Below are 20,628 nucleotides of genomic sequence, written 5' to 3'. Positions count from 1 at the left end.
TCCCCCCCTCCCCTCCCCCGCCCGCGGGCTCCAGACCCCAAAGTGGGGGGAGGAGGGTTCCCCGCAGGGAAAGGCCGCTCGCCGCGAGCACAGCGCTATCGCCTTTATTTCGAATGGATACTGTCGCCTCCCCAGGGAGACCCTCACCTGCTCCTCTGTCACCCCGTTTAATGAGCGGAGGGACGCAGTGAACAGGAGGCGCCGTGACAGGACGGGGCGGGGGGGCAGGGGGGTGGCCGCCTGCAGCTGGGAACACTGGGGACAGCACAGGAGCCAGGGACTGATCAGGCAGTGCTCTGCCGGGTGTGCATTTTGGTCACCGATGGACACGTGGCTGGGTCTGTCGGCGGGGCGCAGCCTTGCTCAGCTCAGCAGCCCTCGGCTGCCTCTTTCCAGAACAGAAACCACGGATCTCCCGGTGGCGGGAGGGAGGGGAATACCCAAGCCCTCGCTGCTGCAAGCACCAGCAGCATTCCCGTTTAAGATGCATGCAAGAGGCAGGAGTTCCTCGTGACTCATTCCCGGTGGGCTTAGAACTTACCAGAACACTTAATAACCGGCAAATAGGGGGTGGGGGGGAGGAGGAGAAGTTAGCGGTTTCCTTGAATTAAATTTGATGTGTTCATTCTTCACAAATCATCTCTCTGTAGCAGCCTTTATATGGTTTGATTGGTGAGGCCGAATAGCTCGGGAACCTCCACAACAAAATGCTTTGATTTCCGATAACGTTATTAGAACCGATCAGTGGGATATTCGCGTGGCTTTTCCACCCGGCGTCCAAGCAGTCAAGTTGACAGCATGGTCTTGACTAGGCTGCACATATTCTCCCTGCTTTACACGAGGACGGTTAACAGACCATCGGAACTAGTTTACCGTCTTCTCAGGGTGAGCTGCCAGTAGTTGGAGCTCCAAGTTTGGCCATGTGCTTCGTTATGGAAAGGATCACCATTTAGATTTCAGTAATAAATACTTTACAGTGTCTTTGTGACACGTAAGAATGTCAGTTTTGTGAAGCATGCACTCTTCATCTCTGAAAAGAACGCGGTGAATACTTCCTGCTTCCATTTTCACTTTCTGATGAATCAACACCTATTTATTAAATATGTGTAAGGAGCAGACGTGCTTCTCGCCCCTAAAAACCTCCGTATGTTTTCCACGTAGAACATGGGAGGGTAGACCCCGGCAGAGTGGGAAGGCCCGCAGTTCTGAGAGGTGGCAGGGAGAGAGCTGGACTTGTGTCGGGGCGCTGGTTGGAGTGTCGGCTTAATCACCAAGCGCCAAGTGATATTGGGACAATCCCATCACACCCCCTGGAGTCCCAGTTTCTCCTCTGTGTTAAGAGTAACGAGTCTTTCCTGCCAACCTCACTGTATATTACCTGACTCTGATGTGAAAGGCCTCTGTAAAGGCTAGAGTACTACGCAAAACCTTGTTGGTAATCTGAATGTGTGACAAAGGAACTCTGGGGAAGCAGAGCTGCTCCAGGTAGAAACATCATTGAAGGATTAACTTGGAGTTCTTTAGGTTAGACACGTGATAAGCTAATGTAGCAAGATCCTGTCACTGAGAATTATAGAGTATCCAGCGTAGAGCTAAGTGACTTATCATTTCTGTACCTATGAGCCATTGTAAGAGTTAAGCCAATATCCTCTACGGACCAAGAAAACTTTTTGTCAAAAAGTTGTCCCATCACCGTCTTGTATAAAGACAGGCAGACTTAGGTAAAGTGGAGGCTACAGCTTTTGATGAGTTCCCTTTGTTTTTTGTGTGGTTGCAACTGGCTTTTAGGTAAATGGGATTGTTCAATTCTAAAATGACACACATTTTCCATTCTGTGGCGGAGAAGGAAACGATGCAATCCCTTGTACATATTGCACAGCTTGCGAGTGGCTAGATAAACTAACCTTAGGTTTTTCCATGTTGAATCTATTCTGCCCTCTACTGGACACGTTTGTGGTGGAGGTTCTGTGGGTGGTTCTTGAACTTAAAAAGAATATATATGCTACAATATACCATACATATATATATACATATATATACACACACACACACACCCCCCCACACCATATATATATATATGAAAATCATGAGGTCCCATTCCTGGAGCTGTTCTTTTTATTCTCTCCTCTTGTAAATGTGAAATAAAATGCTTTGTGAACTCTGGAGTGCTGTACACACCATGTATTACTAAGAACATTTTCCTTCTTTTTATTACATGAAGGTTAGAGACTATCTTTTGGGATCTATCGAAACTCAAGGAAGAAGCGAACAGTGTGGAGGCTCGGTTTCATCAGAAAGAAAAGGACTCTTTCATTTGGTGAATGTTTCCTTTGTCAGTCTCTCCTCGGAGGCAAATCCGGTTGACTGACATTCAACCAATAGCTCCCACTAGCGTGTCTGGTTATTTCGGGGTTGAGCGGGCCTCAGGTGACAGCGGCGAATTGTCACGATGCACACGCATTCGGGGAGCGGAGCCAGGAAAGTCTGAGCAGGGCCGTGGGGCTGGGGCGCCGGGCGATGCTGCTGCTTGTCCGTCTTGCTTGTGACTCAGCAGCTGTTGGTTGCTGCCCTCTGAGGAGATGCCTTTCTATTGCCGGCCGCTCTGTGTCCTTGTTTCTGCTTACTGCCTTCTATCTTTAAAAGTACAAAATAAGCAACATTGACGGAAGCTCACTCACCGCCTGCCGGCAGAATTGCATCTTGATCCTCACAGCAGCCTCTTGAGGTCGGAATAGGGTGTCCTTGCTGTCTGATTACTCTCGATCCTCCTCTCTGCCTTGCGTGCAGAGATGGAGAAGCCATCAAAATCGGAAAGTACCCACTAATGACTGAAAACCAATCCGTTCTCCCCTCAAAAGCCCTTCCCCACATATAGTTACTTTTGCTGATGGGTAATCACTAGCATACAATGCAAATGTAATGCAAAGCCTCACAGCAAAATGTGCAAACGATGCAGAATTTCGTGGCGTTGATGCCAATAGGGGAACCTTTAGGGCCCGAGAGCCTTGGAGGCGAGGACATGGGTGCGTGTTAACTTTGCTCCTTGAGACCTGGCCTTGCAGCCTGCCTTTCCGAAATACATTTTGGAAAATTTTGGTATGTGTGCTGTTACATAATTGAGTGGAGGCATAAACATGGGCCAGATTTTTATCCTCGCGGGTCCCCCAGGCTTTCACGGAATGAGAATCAGGCTCCCGGAACATTATGCCAGTGATTTTTGACTGATACATGCTCGTGGGGTTAGAGAAACAGAAGTGTAGCTACTTAGAGTTCTTAAAAAAATGGAGGGTGGCCTCAGATTTATAAACGCTGGCGGTTGTGACACATTATTCACGGGCCCGAATAGCCTGGTGAGCTCTTACTTTTTTTTTTATTTTATTCATTTCTTTAGCTTTTACATTCACATTGTTAATAGCATCTCATTTTTATATAGGATTTTGCAATTTGAGAGTGTTTTTCACATGCATTATCTTTTCCTGGTCACAAAGCTATACAAAGGAGCAAAGGGGGAATAGCATTCGTCTGTGTTTTAAAAGTGAGGACCCGAGATTAGTCTGATGTCGAGTAGTTTGGAAGTGATAGTCCAGGACTAGAATAACTTTCTGGCCTTCTGGCTAAGACCTTTTCCTACTCCCCAAAACTAAAAGGGAGACCAAGAAAGCAACAAAGAAAAAAGAAGGAAGGACAGTATGTAACAGAGACTAGAGACCAATCATGTGCCGAATACACCATGTAAGAAGGTCATTTTTCAGTTATTTTGCATGATATATTTTCAGAGTAGATGCTTTAAATCCACCTTTATGTTCTCTGTATGAGGAGGAGCAACACATCTCTGTTTTATAAAGGAAGAAATTATAGAAAATCAATGTAGACACACTAGGAAAATCAATTGGGAAATTAAAGGAATAGTCATGTGTCCATAATCAGACAATGACTAAAATAATTAACCAAAGTGGAGTTACCCAGACTGATAACCCGATTTTCCCAGAGCAGCTTTTAAAATCTTTTCAACACTATATTTTATCATAACTTTTTTTCTTTAAAATTGGTTCATTAGCTATGGTAAATCATACAAGTCAGTACAGTTGATGTACTTTTCTCTTTGGGGAAAATTATACGTGGCCCTAGGCCAGTGTCAGCAAACTCATTAGTCAACAGAACCAAATATCAACAGCACAACGATTGAAATTTCTTTTGAGAGCCAAATTTTTTAAACTTAAACTATATAGGTAGGTACATTGTTATTAACTTAATTAGGGTAATTGGTTGGTTAGCTATGGTAAATTATACAAGTCAGTACAGTTGATGTACTTTTCTCTTTGAGGAAAATTATACATGGCCCTAGGCATTCAGTTAAAAAAATAAGTTAAACACAAAACAAAACAAGACAATACCAGCCAGAGGAGACTTAGTCTGGGGTGATTGGCAGCTGATTCTTACTGATTGCTTCTTCAACTCAAAACCAATGACATGTTTTTCTTGCAAGCATAATTCAGGCTCATGCATTTTTTTTTTTTTGGGGTGCCAGGAGAGGAACACTGACCAACATTTCTGTGAGCTGCCCTTAATTATTCTTTACATTTAGCTTTTCAGGAAAGAGTGGTTTCTTCAGAAAGGTTGCTGACCAACAATCCCTGGAAGGAACCTGGGGTTTTGCTCTAGGCAGTTATTTGGAGTGGAAAGGTCCTGAGGTTCGGACTGATGTTATCCTATTATCCACGTTATATTTAAACCAAATTTATGGACTGAAAAATTTAGTGTATGAACTCCCTCCGTAAGCTCCTGAAATAAATCCGAGCTTTTTTTAGGCACATGTCCTTGTGCTTATCTGAATGACATTTTTTTCTGACTCTTGGCACAACTTTTCTGATTTTTCCTGACTGGTCAGTTGAGGACACATTCAGTAAAGATTCAGGCTGGAGAAGACCATGTCTCTGAAGGCAGCACTACCTCTTTCTAAGATAAAGTAAAGGTATGTCCAAATACCATGAGTGCCTTTAAAACAGAAAAACACCCGTGACTTTCCGAGGCCTGGTCAGCAGGCCCTCCGTCCCTGAGAGTTGGCGTGGCATTTAAGTTCCTATTTTGTCAAGAAAAACACGAACAGTAAAACATTGCATTTCTCTGAATGGGACGGAACATGGCTTACGTGTACTAGCATCTCATACCTGAGTGATTTTATCAAAATATTTATTAGGTTTTGGTCATTCATTTTGATTTATTTAACTTTATGTAGCTGAGCCCACCTGCCAGTTGTATGACAGTCACATAAAAGTATAGCACATACAAATCGGTAAAGTCCATAATACTTGATAATGCCAATAAACTATGTTACTGATGTATGTATTTACTGTAGTATGCTTTTCATCCCTTGCTACTTGTAAAAAAAAAAGTTTACTGTGAAACAGTCTGCCGTGTTATGCCGACGACAGCAGCTTTATCCATCTCCTTTTTTATTTTTTAAAGTTTTTATTGATTTCAGAGTGGAAAGGAGAGGGAGAGAGAGATAGAAGCATCAGTGCTGAGAGAGAATCATTGATCAGCTGCCTCCTGCACGCCCCCCCCACTGGGGAGGAAGCCCACAACCTGGGCCTGTGCCCTGACTGGGAATTGAACCGTGACCTCCTGGTTCATAGGTTTGGCGCTCAACCACGGAGCCACCCCAGCTGGGTTCCATCACCTTTTATTGGGTCTCCTGATGGCATCATTTTCTCTTGTGCTTGGTTGTCATCTCAGGTTGTTTGTACAGTAACGTGTGTGTCCCGGCTTGCAACCTGGGAGCAATAGGCCGGACCATACAGCCTCGGTGTGCGGCAGGCTACACCGTCGAGGTGTGTGTCAGTGCTCACTGTGATGTCCACACACCACACATTCTCAGAACGTAGCCCCACCTTTAAGCGGTGCATGACTGTCAGGGTCTGGTGGCAGCGGCCATGCCTGGGGGTGAGTGCGGAGTTCAGAGCGAAAGCAGTGAGACCCTTTGGAACTCACCTGACATGGTCTTTGTTACATTCTGAAGTGAGTACTTAATAGGTGAGAGCAGAGTCACCACTTTCAAGCGCTGCTTCTCCGCAGAGGTTGATTTTGTCCCCAGGGGGTGTCTGGCAATGCCTGAGGACACTTTGCTCGGTGTGACTGTTCTTAGCTGTTCTTCCCTCCCAACCCTCCCTACTGCCCTACCCCACCCCCACCCAGTCCTGCGAGGGTTTGTTCTGTTCAGTGTGGTGCGCCCGCTCTTACCTAGAAGGTGAGAGGCAGGTGGGAAAGTCTGGACGCGTTGTTCTCTCCTGAGATGTAACACGAGTGCGACGGGGAACGATGCTCAGGAAACAGTTGGTCCAATTTCCATCGGGAACATTGAGACTCGTCTGCTGAATATTCTGTCCGTGTACTTTCCCCCAGGAGTCCACCTCTGAAAAAAATCCTCCGGAACACAAACCCGCTTCCCTTCCCTTCAGGAGTTCCCAGTGGGGGAAGGCGTGGGGACGGCCCCGAACCCCTGAGGCCCCCAGGCCCTGCACCCTCCTCCCCAAACCCCACCTGGTCCTTAGACTCTAAGAGCACACCAACCGCCCCTGAGGTGGGGGTGGGGGGGGGGGTGGTATGGGAGCTGGCTTGAAATTTCTCCCTTGATGATTTTACTATTATGCCTCCTCTCATGTTCTTCTATCTCACTCCCCACTCCATCCTGAAAATCACTGTTCTTACACACGTAGGTAAGCACAACCCTTCTGTGCTGGAAAACACATGTAATTCAGATCTTTAGGAATCTATGTTGTGCACAGGTGCTGAGCTGGAGAACATAGTCTTATGTACATCTTGTCCTAGCCGGTTTGGCTCAGTGGATCGAGCATCGGCCTGCGGACTGGAGGGTCCGGGGTTCAGTCCAGTCAAGGGCACATGTCTGGGTTGTGGGCTCGATCCCCAGTGGGGACCTGCAGGAGGCGGCCAATCAATGATTATCTCTCATCATTGATGTTTTTATTTCTCTCTTCCTCTCCCTTCCTCTCTGAAATCAATAAAAAAAATATTTGAATATACATGTCACCAAGTTTCCCTGGGCCTTAGTGCTGTGTTCAGCTGGGTTTGTATTTCTCTAGGAATACAGCAAGGCTGTGGGCGAGCACATGTTTTGGTTGTCCTGGGCAACTGAAGAATGTGTTTCCACTGTCACTGAGGCAGTGCAGGGCTGGATGGCTTGGATTCCAATCATACTGACTCATTCAGCGAAGGAAGCCGTGTTAGTAATTAACTTACACATTTGTATTTATAGATGCAGCCCCGGGGTCTGAGATGGCATTTGGAGTCATGCTCACATTTTTTCCTGTTCTGTAGATTGCAGTCCATACGCTTCTACCTTATCCAGGGTCCTTCTTGGAGCTGAGGGCTGTAGCTTTTTTTGTTGTTGTTAATCCTCACCTGAGAACATTTAAAAAATATATATTTTATTGATTTTTTACAGAGAGGAAGGGAGAGGGACAGAGAGCCAGAAACATCCATGAGAGAGAAACATCGATCAGTTGCCTCCTGCACACTCCCCACTGGGGATGTGCCCGCCACCAAGGTACATGCCCTTGACCAGAATCAAACCTGGGACCCTTCAGTCCGCAGGCCGACGCTCTATCCACTGAGCCAAACCGGTTAGGGTGAGCACATTTTTTCCCATCAATTTTTAGAGAGAGTTGAAGGGAGGGGGAGAAACAGAGAGAGAGAAATATCGATGTGAGAGAGACACATTTATTGGTTGCCTCCCACAGCACCCTGACCAGGGCCGTGGATAGAGCCTGCAACCGAGGCATGTGCACTTGATCGGAATCGAACTGGGACCCTTCAGTCCGTGGGTTGACGCTCCAACCACTGAGCAAAACTGGCCGGTGTGGCTCCTATCTTTAAGCCATGATTCCGGGTTCCCTCTGGACTTTGTCGTCTCAGCACTAATTTTCCACATTCATTGAGGCGGCGGATGAAAATCTGTGTCGCAGGCCTCTCGGACTTTCAGGTCACTTCTGCTCACAGCCTTTTGGGCAGATTTAGATCCATCACGCCCATTGCTAGCAGGACTGGAATCGTCAAAAAGTGCACACAGCCCTAACCGGTTTGGCTCAGTGGATAGAGCATCGGCCTGTGGACTGAAGGGTCCCAGGTTCGATTCTGGTCAAGGGCATGTACCTTGGTTGCGGGCACATCCCCAGGAGGGGGTGTGCAGGAGGCAGCTGATCGATGTTTCTAACTCTCTATCCCTTTCCCTTCCTCTCTGTAAAAAATCAATAAAAAAAAGAAAGTGCACACATACTGGTATTTGGTGATGGGTCTGTGCCACTGTTGTTATATCATTACCCCATGATATTCATCAAGGCTCCCTGTTCTATTTACTTCATTTTCTAAATTATATGAATGTCTCCTTGTCCACAGTTTTGCTTTCTGCAGTTTTAGTGACCCACGGTCAGCCATGGTTCGAAAATATTAAATGGAAAATTCCAGAAGTAAACAAGTCCATATGTTTCAAATCGCATTGTAAATTGCAGTGCACTCTGAGTGGCGTGATGAAATCTAGCGTTGTTTTGCTGGTCCCCCCGGGATGCGAACCAGCGTCCGCAGCCACAGATGCTCTACGTCACTCCATAGCCATCTTGGTTAGTAAGTCGACTCTTGAGGTATCGCAGTGCTTGGGTTCAGGTTGCCCTCATTTTACTTTGTAACGGCCCCAACACTCAAAAGGAGTGACGCTGGCGAGTCAATATGCCCAAGAGGAGCCGTGAAGTCCTCGACTTGATGAGGAAAAAAAATTCCTGTGCGGAAGTTGCTAAGATTTATGGTAAGAACCAGTTTTCTCTTTGTGAAACATTATCCTAGGTATGTGTGTACAAACAAACACAGTACGCATTCAGGGCTTGGCGCTATCTGCAGTTCCAGGCATCCCCTGGGGGTCTTGGAACATAGCCCCTGTGGATAAAGGTGGACGATTGTATTTTTCTTTAGGAATTCTCTTTATTTTGCTATATTTTACAAAAATGGAATCTCTAACCCTACCTGGTTTGGCTCAGTGGATAGAGCGTCGGCCTGCAGACCAAAGGGTCCCCGATTTGACCTGGTCAAGGGCACGTACCTTGGTTGCAGGCTCCTTCCCGGTCTGGGCTCTGGTCAGGGCTCGTGCAGGAGGCAACCGATCGGTGTGTTTCTCTCACAATGATATTTCTCTCAGTCTGTCCCTCTCTCTTCCACTCTCTCTAAAAGTCAATGAAAAAAATTCCTCAGGTGAGGATTAAAGAAAAGAAAAGAAAAGGAATCTCTATAGTTATTAGACTATGGATTAACCAAAACTTTCTCTTGCCTTTGTCATTTTCCTTAATTATTATGTTTACCAAATTCAAACTCGAGAGAGAGTAAGCATGGTGATAGGTACTATTCAATACAACTCGTGATGGGGACATTTAAGAAGAGAGTGTGCGGACAGAAGTTCTTACAGTTGGTTTTTGTCTCAGCATCAGCTTTAGGTAATTGCTGGATTGGACTCCTGCCACACATAGGAAAGTGAGGAATAGCAGTCAGACCTGTGGCTTTCACCGAGAGGGCTTGTTCCTGGGGACAGGTGAGCAAAATCAAAACATAGCGAGGAAGGAGGAGAGACGGCTGCTTCTCTTAGTGGGGGAATGGTGACAGTTAGAGCATTTAAGGATCATCACAAAAACATGATCAATCATTGTCGTGCATTATGGTAGAAGAATTCTGAGTCATGAAAATGACTGTTCTTTAAACGTATTCTGCCAAACCGTTCCACAAAGTTGTAGGCCATTATCCCCCAAAAGCCTAACAGGATCCTGCAGCTAAATATTGGGAAATTAGACTAAGAAGATTTCGGGCAGCCACCAAATACTCTGAAAGTAGTTCCCGTGACAGGTGCTGACCTATGACAATGCTTGTGAGCGATGTTTACGCTCAGGGAGCTGAGTGGCTCCCCTAAGCCCTTTCCAGGGAACCATAGGTCCTGACATCATGTAGAGTATGCGTTATCAAAACATTGGGGGCCAGGAATCAAAACAGTTTAGACAGATAGCATCTTTGAGACAGTTCAACAATGCTTGTGTTTGAGGATTAGGAGGGAAGAAAGAATGGAACGGGGTCACTGGCGTCTTCCCCCAGCTTCATAAATCTGAGGACAGTTGCCTCACTTGGAAAGTCCTATGAAAGGAGACGGGGTCAGGGTAAGGCAGACCGGAGGATGTCTGTGACTGTCGTTTCTGGTAAGAGCATTGTGAAATCCGCTCATCTGATTTCTAGACAATGTGGCGTGGAAGGTTTTGTGCCTGAGTTTATCTAGGGACATAGAGGAGAAGGAGCCCCAATTAAGTCTTTGTTAAGTTGTCCTCATGTCACTGTGATCAGAAAACTGCAAAACAGCCCGGCTGGTATCGCACTGTGGTTGAGTGTCGACCCATGTACCAAGAGGTCGCCGGTTCAATTCTCTGTCAGGGCATTCTAGACAATGTATTAGAGTCACAACTCCATCACCTCCAACAATCTTGGGAGTATTTGCACGTCCTATACCACCTTTCCTATTCTAGTGGTTGGCTGGATGACTCATTCTCAGGCCAATGTTAAAGCTCAACTGAAGGAGACATGTTCACTGTCCGTCACAGGCTTTTGTGCTGGAGAGGGCTGGGCTTGATTCTCAGCAGTCCCTCACTTGCGAGCTTAGGAGTCCTGGGCAAGTCACTGAGCTTCTCTAGGCTTCAGGTCTTCAGCTGTCGGAGGAAGATAACAGTGGGTTGGGTGCGGGGTCTAAGAGGCAAGCAGGCCTCAAGAATGATGCCAGATTTTTGGTTTGAGCAAGTGGAAGGGTGGGGTTGATATCAATAGAGATGTAAGGGTTTGTGGGGAGGGGATAAGGCTTTGGAAGTGGAGATAGATGCCTCTTAGACATCCAAGTGAAGATGTGGGAAGACCATTTTGAAAATATCGCTAAGCATCCGATGTGCAAGTTCTTTAAAGACTTTCGCTGCCGTGGGAAGACACCTTTATCTCGCTCAAAGGAAAGTGCTGAGAGTACCTTATCTTACAAGCTGATTTGGTGTAAAATGTTCGGCTCTTTGTGAGAAAGCATTGCATAACTGTCCTTAAATCTTGTTCTATTATGTGTAAGTTTTTTGTTGGAGGGTTGCGGAGGGAAAAAGGACTAGGAAGGGGAGCATTCTCAAGAAAAATAGCTATGAATATTAGTCATCGGGAAGTGACTACACTCTCCATGTTAGAGCCTCCAGCATAGCCCTTCGCCGCCAGCACGGAATTGCTCTCACAGTGGGTCCCAGTTTCCAAATTAAGGGGAGAGGCTTTGTCACCAGGGAAGCCTTCCAGCTCAGCTTTCCAGCTCTTTCTCTTTTGAACAAAGGAGTGAGAACACAAGAGAAATGACCCAGAGAATCATTTAGGACACAAAGCTTGAGATAAGAGGATTTTCTGTTTCAGGCCCCTGTTATCTTTTTCTGAAAAGAAGGCTCAGGAAGACAAGGTCTGCTCTCCGGTGCCCTGCCCAGTAGGCAGAGCCTGGCATCCGCCCGGGGGCACAGCAGCCTCACATCTCAGGTGTTTGACAAGTGTCAGGTCCAGTTCCCCTTGGCTGAATAGGTGTCGGAGTGGATGGGAGCAATACAGGGTGTCCCCCCAAATGTATACACACTTTAACAGCTGATAGATAGCTCAGTTGCTGTTTCTTTCTTTTCAGATTTAATGCACTGGAATTAATAATTATTCAAAGTGTGTATATATTGTTGGTAACACCTGTATGTATGACCATGGGCAGAAGAAAGGAGGCAAAAGGAAATCAGAACGATGCAGACATTTCTAAGAGATTGAAAATAAAATCTTTTAAGCTTTGTTCAAGTCCAATGACACATGGTGTTAGTATAATTTTTATTGTACAGAAAATAAGCTATTCACGTGGCATACAAATTCTATAACCAGGAAATGAAAGTAGCATTATTATCACTATTTTGCATATGTGGAGACTGAGGCCCAGGTTAATTTTGCAAAGATCCACCTGTTCTAGGGATTGCATATATTCTTAGTGAGGTATCATTAACATACAGTAAGAAATTCAAGTCTTAAGTGGGCAGTCTTGTGTCTCTCTCTACAGATACGACTTTTTGGCATTCTACTGCCAAGATCAAGATACAAAATTTTCATTATGTTAGAAGCAATAAAAACTGGGTCCATTTGCCTCAAATAGGGCATCTGTAATGAAAAGAAAAAAATAATCATTCATTTAATCTTAAAGACAATTTCTTTTGTGCCAGCTTCCATGGTATTATACATTATCAGAGTTTGTGCAATAAGCTTTGCAAGCAAAGTTAGTGGCACAGATGGAGATAGTGATCAGGTTTGACACTCTTGTTCTCATTTTAAATAGTTTGACATATTTGGAAGACGTTGAAATAGAATGTGATATTTGATGGACAGGGGATTGAAAGTTATTGAGTTGATCTTTTTTTTTTTTTCAGATCAAGCACTATTTTTTTTTCACTTGAAAGATTTTGAGAGCCAATTTGATAGCTATGAGTGGTTCTTAAGTTGTGCCTTTGTATGCTATGACCAGAATTCTGAGCACAGGGAACTTTAAACAGCAGAGAAAAATAAAGAATACTAATTTGTTCAAGGAAATACGGGAATTCAGACTAAAACTAGGTGTGCGTCTAGACCAGATGCTAATAGAAAGCTGAGCTTTCTTTCATTGCTTGAATGTCTTGACTCCAATCAGACAATCCATTGTGGAGAATTTCGGAGTGTTTCAGTGGAAAAGAGGCCACCAGTTTAGAGATGCGTCACAGGGCCTGAGTATCAATTATCTTTAGGTCTTTGCAGGTGCATTTCTTGAGTTAAATAACCTTAGAGGTTTTCTGAGTTACCCAGTACCCATCCTTTAAGAGAATACTCTGAATTCTTAGAATTTTTAAATTTTGAAATGAGTGCATCAATCTTAGAATACGCTTATGCTTTTGAACTTTTGAGCAAACTGTAGATGTAGGTACACATGGCTCATATACTCTCTTCCATGGAATTTTCAAAGTCAAACTGAAAGTTAATGGGGCTGATGTCAACCTTGAGTCTAAATGAGATATTCTCTAGTAGAACTCACTTTTTTTCTACCTCCCCAATCTGCCCCTCTAGGTCTCAAAAATATTTTTGGCTGTTAATATGTTCATTCAACTTGATCAGTATAATACACTATGAACATTAATAGTATTGGTTTTATAACTATGCACGTTTCTGTGAATAAATTTAACTAAACTTTTGGAACCACTTTTGTATTCTTTCTAATCAATGAACACTTCTAAAAGGCTCCCCTCTCAAAAGATTTCTGATTGCATAGCTCCCTTCCCCTCTGGTAACCACCATACTGTTGTCTGTGTTTCAAGTTTTGTTCATTGCTTTCAGTTTTATATCTTGTCTGTGAGTGAAGTCATATGGTTCCTAGCTTTTTCTGCCTGACTTATTTCGCTGAGCATGATATTCTCAAGTTCCATCCATGTTGTCAAAAATGGCAGTATTTCATCTTTTCTGACGGCCGAGTAGTATTCCATTGTGTAGATGTACCGCATCTTCTTTATCCAGTCCTCTATGGAAGGACACTTTGGTTGTTTCCACGTCTTGGCCACCATGAATAATGCTGCAGCAAACATAGGGATGCATATATCTCTGCGGATAAAATGGTTTCAGCCACTTGTAAGATGAGAGCTATTGGGATGACCTCTGCCAGGTGACAGCTTCTTCCAAAATTCCAGTGCTTCTGAGGCTCAAGGGCAGGCTCTTGGGCTGGTGGAGAGACATTGGGAGAAGGGTCGCTGTGCACTCAGGAGGGTCTGGACCCCCTCTCACCTTGCCCATCTGCAGCCCTTAACCTTTGCTGCACAGCACCACGTACCTGCCCGCAAGACGTGCCAGGGTTTGACTAAGATTGGGGCCATCAAGATGAAGAACTAAATAAGCTTGCATAGGTGAGCAATTCCTTTTTATTCATCGCAACTCCACCCGTTTCCCACGATCCATTGCAGCAGGTCATTGTGTCACACCAGCAGGTCAATGTGAGAACCGGTGCCTCTTTTCCCACTCGCATAGCACTTTATTTAAATGCGGCAGAACTGAACTAAATAGGAGCAGAGGCCCTTCCTATGGGGACCACTTGCCTGTGCATAGAGGTGGGGAATTGGGGATTGCTGACCCACTGGGGGTGGGAATAGGATTCCTTTAATCTCAGGAATTCCTGGTAGAATGACTGGGTCAGCTAGTGATTTGATTTGAGGGGGGGCTGTGCTAGAAACCACCTCTCCCCAAGTTCCCTTCTAGTTTTTGGACTCGGCCATTAAAGTATTTTTCTAATGGTTAATGCCGTTGGTCTGAAAACATACCTATTAAAATATGGATCCTCCTACCCCCCTATCCTCCCAAGGTGTGACTTATGTATGTTATCATCATACATTTGAATCCGAGGAGTGTTATTTAACTCATCAGATGGACTTCAGTTAATCCACAGAGACTGACGTTGCTAGGACCGATGGAAAGAACGGCAGAACCAGGGTTTCTGGGCACAAAGCTCTTTGCATGAAGGGTTTGGGAACCTGTAAAGGGCAGCTTTGTTCTCCCAGGAGGCTGACACGTGGGATCAGAGGTATTAAAAAAAAGAACCCACACCCAGAACTATTTCCTGCCTGGTTTTAACTCTGGGCAATTGTAACCTTTGCTGTTAAAATTCCCACTGCAAGAGACTGGGCACTGATGTTGAAAGCTAGTTGGTAAAAGTTGGTAAGTGCTTTCTTATACCTAATTTATATGTGCTTCATATCAAAATTTTAAGCGTGGTCCTGAACGGTATCTATACTAAAGGAAAAAGATAGCAATGAACTCAGGTTAGAGAGGATCCATGATAATTCTGCACATTTATTATTAAACTTTGATTTTAGGATAAGAGAGGAATTTCTTCCAGAACCAAAAATCACTCATTTATCTAAGCATGATGACTGAAGAAAGACATATATGCCATGCTTTAATATTTTTTTAGTTAATCATGGATATATATATGAAATACATGGAAGTTCGTATTAGGTTTTGAATTTGATAGTTGTAAGAGTTCTGGAGTTTTATTTTTTTTATTTTTTATTTTTTTAAATATATTTTATTGATTTTTTACAGAGAGGAAGGGAGAGAGATAGAGAGTTAGAAACATCGATGAGAGAGAACCATCGATCAGCTGCCTCCTGCACATCTCCTACGGGGGATGTGCCTGCAACCCAGGCACATGCCCCCGACCGGAATCGAACCTGGGACCCTTCAGTCCGCAGGCCGACGCTCTATCCACTGAGCCAAACCGGCTTTGGCGAGTTCTGGAGTTTTAAAACGAAAAAGTTCCCTTAATTCATTTCTATTTTTAATATTTCAGAAGACAGAAAATATATAGGAATCTTTGGTATGTCCTAAAATTACTTTAAGTACTATTATGAAACTTAATATGGTATGCTTATCTAATTAATCAGATCTGATGAGTGGCTGGCTTGTAATCAGAGTGATGTAATACTGAAGACATTTTTTTCAAGGCTAGACATGCAGTTGACTTATTAAGTAATTTCTATTTACCATTGTGTTCCCGCCTGTACTTCAGAGACCTCAGGAGGTAAAAATAGATTAACCATTACATTTTTGCTTTGAAACCCACAGAGCCCTGTACATCCATCTGAAATGAAATGTAATAGGGAGGACACATACCTACGTTGCATGGTTTAGATCATCTAAATGCTTCTGCAGGGGTCAGTGACTCTAATTGCCATCTTGGATTTTATTCTTGAAAATCTGTTGTCAGAAATCTACGTTTTGTACACCAATAAATGTTTGTTGAAAAAAAGGAAAGGAAATGGTTACCACGGAGAGCTAGGCATCAGTGCAAGGGAAAGAAATGTCCATGGAGTCTTCAGTACCTAGAATGTTTGCTCAGTCTCCACGGTTGGCATTTTGTCCCTTTAGTGTTGGGTGGGGAAGGGGTCTGTGTGTGAGCACAGTGAAGGTGATGAGAAAGAAGAGATGAAAATCAAAGATGTCTAGACACTATAAGTTCCCTGTGTTTGTTTTTTAAAATATATTTTATTGATTTTTTGACAGAGAGGAAGGGAGAGGGATAGAGAGTTAGAAACATTGATGAGAGAGAAACATCGATCAGCTGCCTCCTGCACACCCCCTACTGGGGATGTGCCCACAACCAAGGTACATGCCGTTGACCGGAATCAGACCTAGGACCCTTCAGTCCACAGGCCGATGCTCTATCCACTGAGCCAAACCGGTTAGGGCCCCTGTGTTTTTTCATAAAAAGAAAATAAACGTCTTAATTTTCTTCTAGTAGAAAAAAAAAAGGAAGGAAAAATGAGTAAGACCTTAAACCATAGCAGTGCATCTCTGGCAAAGATATTGAAAATGGAGATAATATCTGTGTGTATACTATCTTTTGTGCCCATTGCTAAATAAAATCTTGATACCAAGTTTATTACATCATTTCTTTAAAATGTCTTACTATTCATCATTACTGTAGGAGCCAAGTGCTGTATATCTGAAAGTTAGGATGGATGTATCTATGGTATGACTCATGGAGTCTATAAGACCACTCAGCATTTCATCACACATGACCAATCTTATCTCCTATCATTCTTCCTTAGAGACCCAGGGTAGCTTCTTGAGTTCCAGGGTAACTATCAACAAAAGGGTGTAAACAAAAGCTTACTAGCGTTGCCTTGGCAGATAAAGGAATTTTTCCCTTATGAGCCTGGTTTCTGAACTGACTCACCTTGGTGCTTGGTTGTAAATTGGGTGGGTGAGAAGAACTTGCCAAAATGCAAATTGAACGAATGTCTTAGACTATTTAGGAGGGTTAGGGAGGTGGGGGGTTGGGAAGAATCAGTTTCTAAAAGCTCCCATGGCAAGATTATCTACTCGTATACCAACATGCTTGATTTCTTAATTTCAGCTCCAGAATTAAAAACACACACACACAAACTTGACTCTTAAAAGACTTTCACATAACAGCTTTTGTGAAAATGTTTTCTGGATAGTAATACATTAAATTTGTAGATGCACCATTAATTCACAAGATGGACTACTTACTAACTCTCTACTCGAATGCCAGAGATTCTTATTGGATTACTTCTAGGTCATACACATCATTGTCAATCACTGTAGAAGTGAATACTAGCCTATCACCTGGCTGGACGTGAGTTACATTGATAAACACAATGCAGTGAAGGGAGTTCTAGAGTCTGAGAACCTAGATGGAGGGCCTTCACACTCACTGGGTATGGTTAAGCTCAGAACTTGATCTCTGGTTCCTGTATTCTCTGCATTTTCACCTCCAGATGGGAGACTGTGACGGTTAGTCCTCTGCTGGGATGAGTAAAAACTTCCTCATTGAAGACACTAGAGCAGTGGTTCTCAATCTTGGCTGCACATTAGAATCACCTGGGAATCTTTTGAAAATCTTGATTTCTGGGCCTCATCCTCTGGAATTCTGTTTTCTTTGTTATGGGGTGAGTGGCCCCACCCCTTAACAAAGAAACAGAATTTCCGGAGGATGAGGCCCAGAAATCAGGATTTTAAAAAGATTCCCAGGTGATTCTAATGTGCAGCCAAGGTTGAGAACCACTGCCCTAGAGGGAATCTTTCCTTGATTATGAAAACGCCCTCTGTCCTTTCGAAGAACAAAGCAAAAATGTAGAGTTCACAAATAAAATGAAATCTGATATGTGTTGTTCAAATGTTCTCTTTTAAACGACATTTCAAAATCATATTTTCTTAGGTATCTATACTCAAACCAATTTTCAAAAAGGAGGATCCACTGATATTTCAGTGAATTGTATTTTTATTTTCACTGGACATCACTGGGAATAAAAATTGGGGGCCATCATGATGAGCTACTTCTTAAATCATGAAAATGACTTTCCAGGTTATTCATATACTAGAGGCCCAGTGGACGAAATTCATGCACTCGAGGGAGGAGGGGTCCCTCAGCCTGGCCTGTGCCCTCTCAGTCTGGAGCCCTCAGGGGATGTCCAACTGCTGCAGAGGTGGGAGAGGCTCCCGCCACCACTGCTGGGCTCGCCAGCCGTGAGCCCAGCTTCTGGTAGAGTGCACTAACCACCAGGGAGCAGCTCCTGCATTGAGCGTCTGCCTCCTGGTGGTCAGTGCAAGTCATAATGACCAGTCGTTCTGCTGTTCAGTCAATTTGCAAATCAGCCTTTTATTATATAGGATTTTCAATTCTTTGAACTTGAGTGGCCTTCATGAGAATTAAGTTCATAATTTTTGTAATTACTCTTGTTTTAGATGATTATTCCAAGAGATTTTGCTGAACATTTTTATCACAGTTGACATTTGCATGCCCCTGCCTATCAGATTCCATCCCAGGATAATTCACCAAAAATGTGTCATGGTGACAGGACTATGACAGGCAGGCACCTTTTTACATTTTATAGCTTTGAAGTGAGTGACTTTGCCATCCTGGGTAAGAAAGAAGTGAGAAGAACCTTGAATTTTCCCCTCACTGGATACAGAACACAAATGAAAAGCTTCAAAAAATTTTAAAAAGAAAACCCACCCAAACTGACTTTTGCTGCTAAATGGCCATCTTTCAGGGTTTGAACACAATTGCAGGTGCCCTCAGGCATCCAGTGTGTAAGGTCAGTGTCATTCTACTCAAAAGCTGAGGGAAGTCCAGTGACCCAGCAGGAAGTTGGCAGGGACTTCATCTTGTGTTTTGACTTCATCTGGAGCTTTCTTATGCTCCATTCTAGACTATGCTGCCATTGGTTCAGCTGTGAGCTGTGTAATCCAAATCTTAGATCAATGTCAACGATGCTGAATGTCCACCTTCCTTTCCATTGAGAAAAATCCTAAAGTGAGGCAGAGTGTGTAAAAGAACAGTAATCCAAGTCTATGTGGTATATGGTAGAAAGATATTATTTTTTTTAAACTTTTTAAAAAGACCGGAACCGAACCCGGGACCTTTCAGTCCTCAGGCCAACGCTCTATTCACTGAGCCAAACCGGTTTCGGCAAAAGATATTATTTTGTAGAATAGATTTGTTTCAGTAGAGTTGACTGTAAAATACGTTTCCATGAAGCACACTGGTAGATTTTTGTACTGACTCCTATTTTTAAGTCAGTTTGAGGGGCTTTTCAAGATTCTTTTGTGAGTGTTGAATTGAAGGTTTCTTATTAGATTTTTTATGGTTGGGAAAACATTCTGAAGTGCTATCAGCATCTTTTTTTTTTTAACATGTTAGATTTTTTTAAAAAGTCCATTTCTATACTGACTTCCATTTTTCACTTGACATATCCCTTGAAATGTGACGAGATAGAAATGGAACATCTGGCAGTCTGCTGGTGACATGCTGGCCCATGTGGCTTTTGTTTACCGGACTGGCGGAGGAAGTTTTATTTGTGGGATATTGGAATTCCAGTGTGACAGTTTATTCTGTTTTTGCAGTGTGTCCTAGTGCCCCGTTTCAACCTTCATTGGCTCCTCGGCTCCTCCGTTTCCTCTCCTGTTGTTTCTGTTACATCTCAGAAATATTCAGAGCTCTCACGCTCTTCCTCCTTGAGTAAGAGTACAGCGACAAACAGAGCCAAAGCAAAATCTGACTTCCCCACTAGGTCCCATGTTGGATGGGATAATGAGCTGACGGTAATTAGTGGGTGACCCACACTGTATGATTGGAGAAGGTCCTGAGAAATACCCTCTGGTCAGAATAGATGTCTTACTCGTGGTTCAGTCATAGTGTCTGCTTCCTGGATATGAGGTTTCTTTCTTTGAATCTAGAAAAGAGTACAGCGACAAACAGAGCCAAAGCAAAATCTGACTTCCCCAGTACGTCCCATGTTGGATGGGATGAGCTGACGGTAATTAGTGGGTGACCCACACTGTATGATTGGAGAAGGTCCTGAGCAATACCCTCTGGTCAGAAAAGATGTCTCACTCGTGGTTCAGTCATAGTGGCTGCTTCCTGAATATGAGGCTTCTTTCTTTGAATCTAGAAGGACCCACCTTCCACTTCCAGTCTGTTACTGAAATGCAGTTCCTCCTGGGAGGAGTAATTGATGTGTGTGTGTGTTTTACTAACATCAGCAGCTCGGGCCTAGGGGAGATGAGTTGAGAACTCTTTGAGACGCAGACATCCTAGGAAGGGGAAGGTATTTGGCTTGAGGGATTGTTTTCAAGATTCTTTTATGAAATGTTGTCATTGAAAATGGTTTTAAATTAGATTTTTTTTTAATGGCTGGGAAAAGTACCCTCAAATGCTTAACATGTTATTTTTAATATGTTGCTGGATTTTCAAAAAAACAATTACTTTTACAAGAATGAAAGATAGATGTAGCAGGGAATGAAGTGGAAACAGTCAACTCAGAATTTAAGGTCTTATGAGTCCTGGCCGGGTAGCTCAGTTGGTTAGAGCATCATCCAACACACCAAGGTTGTGGGTTTGATCCCTGGTCCGGGCACATACAAGAATCAACCAATGAATGCATAAATAAGTGTAACAACAAAGCAGTGTTTCTCTCTCTCTCAAATCAATCAATAAAAAAAGCATTAAGGAGGTCTTATCCA

The sequence above is a fragment of the Myotis brandtii genome, unplaced genomic scaffold, assembly GCF_000412655.1.
Source record: "Myotis brandtii unplaced genomic scaffold, ASM41265v1 scaffold717, whole genome shotgun sequence".
NCBI classification, from domain to species: Eukaryota; Metazoa; Chordata; class Mammalia; order Chiroptera; family Vespertilionidae; genus Myotis; species Myotis brandtii.
This window is presented reverse-complemented; position numbering follows the sequence as displayed.